The 10,948-nt window shown below is 46.3% G+C and overlaps 1 protein-coding gene across 1 annotated transcript in view; it reads left to right on the forward strand.

The window, feature by feature from the left end:
- WDR33 (WD repeat domain 33) overlaps nt 1-10,948 on the forward strand; it is a 325,821-nt gene that overhangs the window by 129,973 nt on the left and 184,900 nt on the right. The window lies entirely within an intron of this gene.

Consider the following 10,948-nt stretch of genomic DNA (forward strand, 5'->3'; position numbering starts at 1 on the left):
GGTGCAGTGACTCACGCTTATAATCCCAGCAATTTTGGAGACTGAGGTGGGCAGATCACCTAAGGTTGGGAGTTTGACGCCAGCTTGGCCAACACGGTGAAACCCCATCTCTACTAAAAATACAAAAATTAGCCAGGCGTGGTGGCGGTACCTGTAATCCCAGCTACTCGGGAGGCTGGGGCAGGAGCATCACTTGAACCTGGGAGGCAGAGGTTGCAGTGAGCTAAGATGGCGCCACTGCCCTCCAGCCTGGGCAACAAGAGCGAAACTCCATCTCGAAAACAAAAAAAGGAAAGAAAAGAAAATAATCTCTTTTAGGCCGGGCGCAGTGGCTCACGCCTGTAATCCCAGCATTTTGGGAGGCTGAGGTGGGCGGATCACGAGGTCAGGAGATTGAGACCATCCTGGCTAACATGGTGAAACCCCATCTCTACTAAAAATACAAAAAATTAGTCGGCCTTGGTGGCATGCACCTCTAGTCCCAGCTACACGAAAGGCTGAGGCAAGAGAATCGCTTGAACCCAGGAGGCGGAGGTTACAGTGAGCTGAGATCACGCCACTGCACTCTAGCCTGGGCAACAGAGTGAGACTGTCTCAAAAAAAAAGAAGAATCTCTTTTCGACATTGAACAGTTTTTGCACCTTTATCAAAAAACAATTGGTGGCTGGGCATGGTGGCTCATGCCTGTAATCCCAGCACTTTGGAGGCCAAGGCAGGCGGAGCACCTGAGGTCAGGAGTTCAAGACCAGCCTGGCCAACATGGCGAAACTCCATCTCTACTAAAAATAGAAAAAGTAGCTGGGTGTGGTGGCGCACGACTGTAGTCCCAGCTACTTGGGTGGTTGAGGCAGGACAGTCACTGGAACCCAGGAGGTGTAGGTTGCAGCGAGCCGAGCTCACACCACTGCACTCTAGCCTGGGTGACAGAGGGAGACTCCGTCTCAATACAAACAACCTACCTCCCATCCCGTACTCCCCCCCAAAAAAACCAATTGGCTGCACTAACATGGACTGTCTCTGAGCTCTCTATTCTGTGATCTCTGTGTCTGTCCCTCAGCTGGTACCACACGGTCTTGCCTGCTATAGCTACACAGTGAGCCTTAGTATCAGGTAGAGTGAGTCCTCCCACTGTCCGCTTTGTTTTGTTTTTTCTTTCCAAAATTGTTTTAGCTATTATAGTTTCCATGTCTTTCCACAGCAACTTTAGAATAGCTTTTTCTTTTTTTCTTTCTTTTTTTTTTCTTTTTGAGATGGAGTTTCGCTCTTTTTGCCCAGACTGAAGTGCAATGGCGTGATCTCGGCTCACCGCAACCTCCGCCTCCTGGGTTCAAGCGATTCTCCTGCCTCAGTCTTCTGAGTAGCTGGGATTACAGGTGCCCACTGCCACGCCCGGCTAATTTTTTGTGTTTTTAGTAGAGAGGGGTTTCGCCATGTTAGCCAGGCTGGTCTCAAACTCCTGACCTCAGGTGATCCACCCGCCTCGGCCTTCCAAAGTGCTGGGATTACAGGCGTGAGCCACTTCACCTGGCAGAAAATCCTTGGTAGAATTTTGATAAGAAATGCATTAAACAAGGCCGGGCGCGGTGGCTCAAGCCTGTAATCCCAGCACTTTGGGAGGCCGAGGTGGGCGGATCACAAGGTCAGGAGATCGAGACCACAGTGAAACCCCGTCTCTACTAAAAATACAAAAATTTAGCCGGGCGCGGTGGCGGGCGCCTGTAGTCCCAGCTACTCAGGAGGCTGAGGCAGGAGAATGGCGTGAACCGAGGAGGCGGAAGGAGGCGGAGCTTGCAGTGAGCCGAGATCGCGCCACTGCACTCCAGCCTGGGCAACAGCGTGAGACTCCGTCTCAAAAAAAAAAAAAAAAAAAAAAAAAGAAATGCATTAAACATGTATATAGATCAATTTGGGAGGATCCAACATCTCTATTAAGTTATCTTCCAATCCATGAATATGTTTCTCCCCTCTCTAGATCTTTTTTTCAGTTCTTTCATTAGCATTTCATAGTGTTCATTATATAAATTTACATATTTTGTTAGAGTTATACCTGAACAATTTTTGAGCAATTGTAAGTGATATACATTTTAATTTCAGCCTCCACATGTTCATAGCTAGTACAGTTAGCCATCTATATCCATGGTTTCCACATCCACGGATTTAACCAGCCTTGGATTGAAGATATTCAGAAAATAAAATTGCATCTATACTGAACATGTACAGACTTATCTTGTCATTATTCCCTAAACAATACGGTATAATAACTATTTATAAGGCACTTACATTGTATTAGATATCCTAAGTAATCTAGAGGCCACTTAAAGTATACAGGAAGATATGTGTAGGTTATATACAAATACTATGCCACTTTACGTCAAGGATGTGAGCATTCGCAGATTTTGGCATCACATCCTGGAACCAGTCCTCCAATGGATACTGAAGGACTACCGCATACAGTTGATTTTCATGTCTTGTGGCCTTTTCTTTTTTTTTTGAGATGGAGTCTCGCTCTGTTGCCCAGGCTGGAGTGCAACGGCGCCATCTTAGCTCACTGCAACCTCCACCTTGCGGGTTCAAGCGATTCTCATATCTCATTCTCCCGAGTAGCTGGGATTATAGGCACTCACCACCATTTTTTGTAGAGACGGGGTATTTTTTGTAGAGACGAGGTTTCACCATGTTGGCCAGGCTGGTCTCAAACTCCTGACCTCAGGTGATCTGCCTGCCTTGGCTTCCCAAAGTGCTGGGATTACAGGCATGAGCCACCATCCCCAGCCTAACAGATGCATTTTTTAAATGCTGAAGATGGTTTAGGAGAAAAAGCGTTTTGCAACTTGTAAAAGAAAGAAAAGATTTTTAAAATTCTATTTTTAAAGTAAAGTATGTATTCAACATGGAGCTGGAAATAGCCAGTGCAATATGACACAAAAAGAAAAAGAAAAAGAAAGAAAAGAAAAGGAATACAGATTGGAAAGCAATAAATAAAACTGTCCCTGTTTGCAGATGATATGACTGTTCCCATGAATATCCCAAGGAGTCTACAAAAAAAACCCTCTAGAACTAATGTGTGTTCAGCAAGACTACAAGATAAAGGCCGGGTGTGGTGGCTCACGCCTGTAATCCCAGCATTTTGGAAGGCCAAGGCGGGCAGATCACCTGGGCAGTACTCCAGCCTGGGCAACGAGAGCCAAACTCCATCTCAAAAATAAATAAATAAATAGACCAGGTGCAGTGGCTCATGCCTGTAATCCCAGCACTGTGGGATGCCGAGGTGGGAAGATTAGTTGACGTCTGGGGTTTGAGGCCAGCCTGGCCAACGTGGTGAAACCCCATCTCTACTGAAAATACAAAAATTAGCCGAGCGTGGTGGCGCATGCCTGTAATCTCAGCTGCTCGGGAGGCTGAGGCAGGAGAATCACTTGAACCTGGGAGGTGGAGGTTGCAGTGAGCCAAGATCAGGCCACTGCACTCCAGCCTGGGTGATGGAGCGAGACTCTGTCTCAAAAAAAAAAAAAAAAAAAAAAAAGTAAAATAAAATAATTAAAAATACATCTGTTAAACATTTACTGAGCATGTACTCTGTGTACACCTCTATGCTGAGAGCTGAGGGGTGGCAGTGAATGATCCTCAGTTCATTTTGAAACAGCTCCTACTCCAGAAAGAAAAACAGACAGGGAAACACACGATAGCCCTCCCAGGAAATACCGACCCCCAAGACAGTGCATATAGGCTCCAGGTAGAGGCACCATGACTGCTCAAAGCAGCCTGTGCTCCCTCCTCTTTCCCGGTGGGTGGGGCAAGGGGTGGTGGGAAGATGGGCAGGGGACCTGCTGAGTGACCCGGCCATTTCTGCCACCTCTACCGGCGGCAGCTCTTGCACACAAGCAAATGGATTACATGGTCTTGGAGGCCCAAAGCCTTATTTGTTTGGGGTTCTTCAAATAGTGTAATTTAAAAAAATGCAGAGAGGAAAACTCAGTTCCGTCTTGGGGGATTTTTAAGTCCTTCTTCTGAGTAGGGCAAGAGACAGAAATATGTAGTGAAGGTCTCGTGTCTAAATCAGGCAGCTGGCAGAAGCTGAGCTATTGTCGTCTCTTCACGGTGCTGAGTCAAAAATACCTCTGTGCTTAGAGGCTAGAAAAACCCGGTTCATTCCCACGCAGACGTGCCTGTGCTTTCCCGCCCTGCTCCGGGCAGACACGCCATGGCCCCGGGGTCCTCCCGGCCTTGCTTCCTATGGCTAGTGTCAGTCAGAAGAAAGACGAGTGCGGACTGGGATGTCCGGGCTCTCTGTTTCTCCACAGAAATGTGTACCAGGGTTCTAAGGCTCTATGGCTTAGGAACTCAATTTCTCCAGAAGTTAAGATCGCTGCCCTAAGAAGAAAATATTCCTGACATGTCCAGCCCATGGAATGCACCCATTTATTCACTCTTAGTCGAACAGCCTTGCTGTAGATCCATGGAGCGTCCCACTCTGACGTGTCCCACATGCATGGTGTGGTAGGAAAGCCTTCATATATTCTTTTTTTTTTTTTTGGAGACAGAGTCTCACTCTGTCACCCAGGCTGGAGTGCAATGGCGTGATCCCCACTCACTGCACCTCAGCCTCCCAGGTTCAAATGATTCTCCTGCCTCAGCCTCCCGAGTAGCTGGGAGATTACAGGCATGTGCCACCACACTCAGCTAATTTTGTATTTTTAGTAGAGCCGGGGTTTCACCATGTTGGCCAGGCTGGTCTCGAAGTCAGATGATCCGCCCGCCTCGGCCTCCCAAAGTGCTGGGATTACAGACGTGGGCCACTGTGCCTGGCCAGCCTTCATGAATTCTGATAGGCTGGGGGAGACATGGGACCAGTGAGCCAGGAGTCCCCAGGCCACCAGGCAAACCTGGTGTCACCCCCAGTCATTGGATGGTTTCTCTTTCTCTGTGTCTGTTCAGTGATTTCCATTCCAATGGTTACTCTGTGTTGCCCCCAGAAGCCTCAAAGCTTAGTGTGGCCGTCCTCTATACACATGGCTGTCCTCTACGCGCATGGCTGACCTCTACGTGCATGGCTGTCCTCTACGCGCATGGCTGTCCTCTGTGTGCATGACCGTCCTGTCCTCTGTACACATCATGTCCATGCCTGCACTTTGTGCTTCTCACAGCCTCTTCCTTCTGGGTCCCAGGTCCTTGCTCTCCTTCTGGGGTTAGATGTCAATTGTTTATTTGGTCTTATCGTTGCCCCATCAACGTCTGCACATCAAGGCCTCCTACCAAAAAAGTGAGGGAGAATAAAATAGTCTTTTGTTCTCATTTGTTTCCTTCTCTGAACGTAAACTCACTATATTAAGAGAGTCCTTGCAATATGTGTAAGGCATTAATTCTTGGAGTGTATCTCACTGACCTCAGAGAGGGCTCGGAAGGGAAAGCATGGCCGAGATGGGCTCTTTCCTCCCCCTGTTGTACGCTAGGAACCAGGAGGCCAGGAGCACAGCAGGTCCTAAGCTGCCAGATAGTCCAGGGATGGTGAGTTTTCAGCATCATTGGGAGTAGGCCCAGAACTTCTAAGGTTTCAACCAAGCCAGAAGCAGCTGCTCCTGGCACATTCCCAGGAGAAGAGCCAGATGCAATCTTCTCACTTCGGTCACACTTTGGGGTGATGGCTGTGCCCTTATTTACCTATTCTTGCTCAGGCCAAGCCCACTCTTCTCAACGCTGGGCCCAGACGTCTGCAACTGCATTTCCCAGACACTCTCGCCACCTGAGTTCCTTTTAGATTCCGCCAGTGGGAGGTGCTGGGGAAAGACCAGACGGTGGAAGGAGAAAAAAAAGGACATCTCTTCCTGATTTCAGCAATGATGGCACCCCTCCAACAAGTGCAGGAGGTTCCAGCTCCCCACTTCTCAGGCTCTTCAACACTGGCCCAAGGGCGCCTCTAAGAGTCCTCAGCACCAGCCCCATGGTGACCCATCTGCCCAAGTTCCCAGGCGCTAGTAATGCTAATTCTTCCTTTTTGTTCTCCCAGCCCTAGGGGGGCTAGCTCCTTCCTGCAGTTGCTCATTTTTGGGTTACCTCAACATCTGCTTCATTCTTTCAGCCTTCTAGCCACGGGACCAAAAATCTCCTTTTGTTTGAAATGCCTGGTGTGGTTTTTCCTTCTTGGACCCTAACTGATACAGTCCTTGGAATTAGAACTAGAGTTTATGTACCACCTTCTGGAACACATGTGGTTTTCCAGTGAATCCAAAGTACTTACCACTCCCTGCTCATTGGGAATCAATGTGATTGGGAATCAATGCGATGTTCTGTGGGATGTCAGAAGGCTTAAAGTTTCCGCAGGTAAGATTACGGCAGAAAGAAGGGTATGCAGCATAGCCCTGAGGCTAGACAAACAAAGGGGCATTGCTATCTCTGAAATAACTCCTTCTAGACTGGACCCTGGTGGCTACAAGTATCTTTATTTATTGACTTATTTTTATAGAGACAGTGTTTCACTATGTTGTCCAGGCTAGTCTCACTCCTGACCTCAAGCAATCCTCCTGCCTCAACCTCCCAAAGTGCTGGGATTACAGGTGTGAGCCACCATGCTAGGCCCAACATCTTTTGGGTTTTTTTGTTTTGTTTTGTTTTTGTTTTTTTAGATGGAATTTCACTCTTTCGCCCAGGCTGCAGTACAGTGGCACAATCTTGGCTCACTGCAACCTCGGCCTCCTGGGTTCAAGCGATTCTCTTGCCTCAGCCTCTCAAGTTGCTGGGATTACAGGCATGGGCCACCATGCCTGGCTAATTTTTGTATTTTTAGTACAGATGGCGTTTTGCCATGTTGGCCAGGCTGGTCTCGAATTCCCGACCTCAGGTGATACACCCGCCTCAGCCTCCCAAAGTGCTGAGATTACAGGCATGAGCCACTGCACCCGGCCTCGGCCCAACATCTTTAATCACGAAAATCTGAGAGTGAGCTACATTTAGTGTGCATGAAGGAACCATATTTTTCCTACCTTCCATCTCAAGTCCCTCACTGAGGCTGTAAAACAACAGGAGATCTTGTAAAAAGCTTAAATCTCTAGATTCAGGGAAGAGAACAAGATTGCTTTAAAAATAATGCTGGACAAACAAACTGTGGCATATTGTTCAATGTGTATTGAATGGCATAGTATTCTGTGCATCAGAGAAAAAGAATGAACTATAGTTGCACGTAAGCAAAGGGATGAATTTCCTGGACATAATGTCAAACAAAAGAGACCAGACCCAAAGGAGTATACACTGTAGGAGTCGATTTGAACGTCCATGAATTCAACCGCAGGCAAAATTATACCACAGTGATAGAAGTCAAAATAATGGGTATCTTTTGAGGGGGGATTAGGAACTGGGAGAAAGCACAAGAGAACCTTCTGAGCTGCTAGAAATATTCCACATTTTAAATTGGATGATGGTTACATGGATGCATACTAATGTAAGAACTGGTCAAGCTGTACACTTGAGATGTGTGAATCCTAAATGTGTATGTCCTCTCTCAATAAAAAAGCAATATAAAATATTTGGTTACAGAGTAGCCATTTAGAGAGTATTTGCAGAATAAATATGTGACTTGAGCTCTCAAACTCTGTTGCATTTATTTCACTGGTAGTACTAGTTTGTTTGTTTTTTGAGACGGAGTCTGGCTCTGTCGCCCAGGCTGGAGTGCAGTGGCGCGATCTCGGCTCACTGCAAGCTCCGCCTCCCAGGTTCACGCCATTCTCCTGCCTCAGCCTCCTGAGTAGCTGGGACTGCAGGCGCCCGCCACCTCGCCCGGCTAGTTTTTTGTATTTTTTAGTAGAGACGGGGTTTCACCGTGTTAGCCAGCATGGTCTCGATCTCCTGACCTTGTGATCCGCCCGCGTCGGCCTCCCAAAGTGCTGGGATTACAGGCTTGAGCCACTGCGCCCAGCTGCTAGTAAAGTTTAGAACTTTTTAAATGTTAAATTCTATACCCAAGTGACATACAAAGTTTAAAACACATCTTCTCAGGCTGGGCGCAGTGGCTAATGCCTGCAATCCCAACACTTTGGGAGGCCAAGGTGGGAGGACTGCTTGAGCCTAGGAGTTTGGAGACCAGTCTGGACAACATAAGGAGACCCCATTTTCTACAAAAAATACAAAAAGTAGCTGGGTGTGGTCATGTGTACCTGTGATCTCAGCTATTTGGGAGGCTGAGACAGGAGGATTGCTTGAGCCAAGGAGGTCAAGGGGGGTGCAGTCAGCCATGATCGTGCTGCCACGGCACTCCAGCCACATTCCAGCCTGGGCAACAAAGCAAAGCCCTGTCTCAAAAAAAAAAAAAAAAGAAAAGAAACAGAAAACCTCCTCAGAGTAATATGGCTTAACAAACAAAACAGTGGAGGGCTTATTTGTTTATTTAAACTACTTTACACCTCTGAAATATTCAACCCATGTAGGCATCTGTATATACAAAGATTTCTTTTAATCAGATCAGTGCTGATCATACCTTTGAAGTGCCCAAGTGGACACAGTGATGGAGGACACACAGGAGACACGGGCCATCTCCAGAGTCTCTCTGGGCCTGCCTTTTGTGGAGGGGAGAGCACAGATGCAGACCAAGGCCAGACTCACTTCAAGTTGAGAAATGGGACAAATGAGACACATAAAATCGACATCACCCACCAACATCCTGTCTGAAACCTTACTTCATTCCTACTGGTTAGCAAATGCCTTTAGCTCACTGACTGCTCACAAAAAGGAGCAAATCCAGAAGAATGTGTATGCCCAGTATACAGGCTAACTTCATGCTGATCTCAACATTCGAATGCCCACGAGGCTGTTACTGAGTATTTTCACCACGCCAATCTGATAAGGTTTATAATGTATAGATTTACTGGTATTTAAATCTCATAACATCCCTATGAGGCAGGAATGCTATAATCCTCCTTTTACAGATGATAAGCCTGAGTCACTGACGTAACTTGTTCACAGGTATTCACTGTCAGGGCTGGGATCTGAATCTATGCAGGCTGATTCCCCAGTGGACTCTCAACCATTACTACATATTCTTCTTTTTTTTTTTTTTTTGAGACGGAATTTCGCTCTTGTTGCCCAGGCTGGAGTGCAATGGTGCAATCTCGGCTCACCGCTACCTCTGCCTCCCAGGTTCAAGCAATTCGCCTGCCTCAGCCTCCCGAGTAGCTGGAATTACAGACATGCACCACCATGCCCGGATAATTTTGTATTTTTAGTAGAGACGGGGTTTCTCCACGTTGAGGCTGGTCTCGAACTCCTGACCTCAGGTGATCCGCCTGCCTCAGCCTCCCAAAGTGCTGGGATTACAGGCGTGAGTCACCGCGCCCAGCCACTACTACATAACCATTCAAGATAAGAAATGATAAAAGTTGTACATGAGGGAGGCAGACAATTTGTTCTGGGGTATTCGGATGAGTGGTACAGCTACGTCACAGCCGATTGGAGTGACATTTAAGGATCATGCAGAGGCCTTGAGCCACCCAGCTTCTCTGCAGTTCTGCTTTCCCAAGTATATTATCTGCCCACTGCTTGTTGGTTTCCTTCCTTATTTATTCAGTTGGGCTACAAATAATTGTATGCCTATTACATACCAGGTTTCTGTATTATGTACAGGAAATGAGAAGATAAATAAGAGACAGCCTCTTCCATATTTATGGCATACACTGCCCTCAGTTTAGTTTCTTTCTCCTGTTCAAAATTTCATTCTGTTTATTTTTGCATCAGTTCAGGCTGTTGCTTACGTGAGGTAACCTCAAAGTGACTTTTTGAAAGTCCTGACCCTTTGCCTTTCAACATCATTTAAGAACAGCAACAGCATCTGGATCTCTCAGTAAAATGCCTTTTCAACAGCTCAAAGCCAGGCTTGTTTTTGTTTTAATTTGGGAATGTTTCAAGTGAAACTTAGTTCCATCATTTAATTCCTGGCAGCCCAATAACCAGGGAGCAGTAACTCCCTTATCTGTGGGCTGTTTAATGACTATCTAGTACCACCCTGGGAGCAATAGACTAAGGCCTTCTTCCAGATGCCATGTTTTAAGGCTTTCAGCTGGAAAGACCATCACTCTGTAACATTTATTCTGATTATTTTAAGTCAGGATTTGGCCGCCTTATTCAGAAACAAACCAAAAAGCCTGGCCCCTGACTTTCTGCCTCCTGCACTTCTGGCTCTAGGCCATATGAGCATCTAATTTCTAGTTTTTCAGACAGAGAAGGTTAGAAACTGGTAACCGTGGCCTCAACAGCAGATAAGCACATCAAGTCTGTGACAGGAATTAGGAAGACTGCTAGAGAATTATTTTTAAAGTCATCTCTTGTTCCACAAAGCATAGTTGTCTCTTCCTTTTTGTCCTCCTTGCCCATTCTCTTTGAGAAGTCCAGGTCTGAGAGGCACCAGACACTCAATCGACTAGGGTTTTGCTGCCTATAGGTAATTATGCTAAAAGTCTGCAGTAGTAGATCTTATGCTGGCATAATTATGCATTCGAGAGCAGAAGGTTTTTGCTGGAAAGCTTCACTGTTAGATATGATTTGCATTTTTTACTAGATACTTGTCTTTGGTCTTTGAGGACAGACATATTAAGGATTCCTTTGTGCAACAACACAAAAGCAAAACACAAAACAGCCCATATGTGAGCATGAGGCCGTTTTTTAATACAAGAAAGACATTGCTCTAGAACAGGGTTCGCCTTTGCTTCAGGGCCTAACAGTTTATTTTGGAGCCATAAGGGTAAGGAAGCAGGTCAGAAATGACTTTTAGTGTAACCCTATCTGTAATTAAAAATAAATGCTGTCATAAGATCAAATGTTATCAAAAATCAGTATTTTAAATTAAATTTACCCCGAAGTTTCTTTCAAAAAAAATCTGTAATGTTCTTTTTGAGTGACGCTTTTGCCCTGCTAGAGCTGAAGAATGTGATCAATCGGCTTGTTGAATAATCCTGCACAGTAGGCATTC

Source organism: Macaca mulatta, chromosome 12 (assembly GCF_049350105.2).
Source record: "Macaca mulatta isolate MMU2019108-1 chromosome 12, T2T-MMU8v2.0, whole genome shotgun sequence".
NCBI lineage: Eukaryota > Metazoa > Chordata > Mammalia > Primates > Cercopithecidae > Macaca > Macaca mulatta.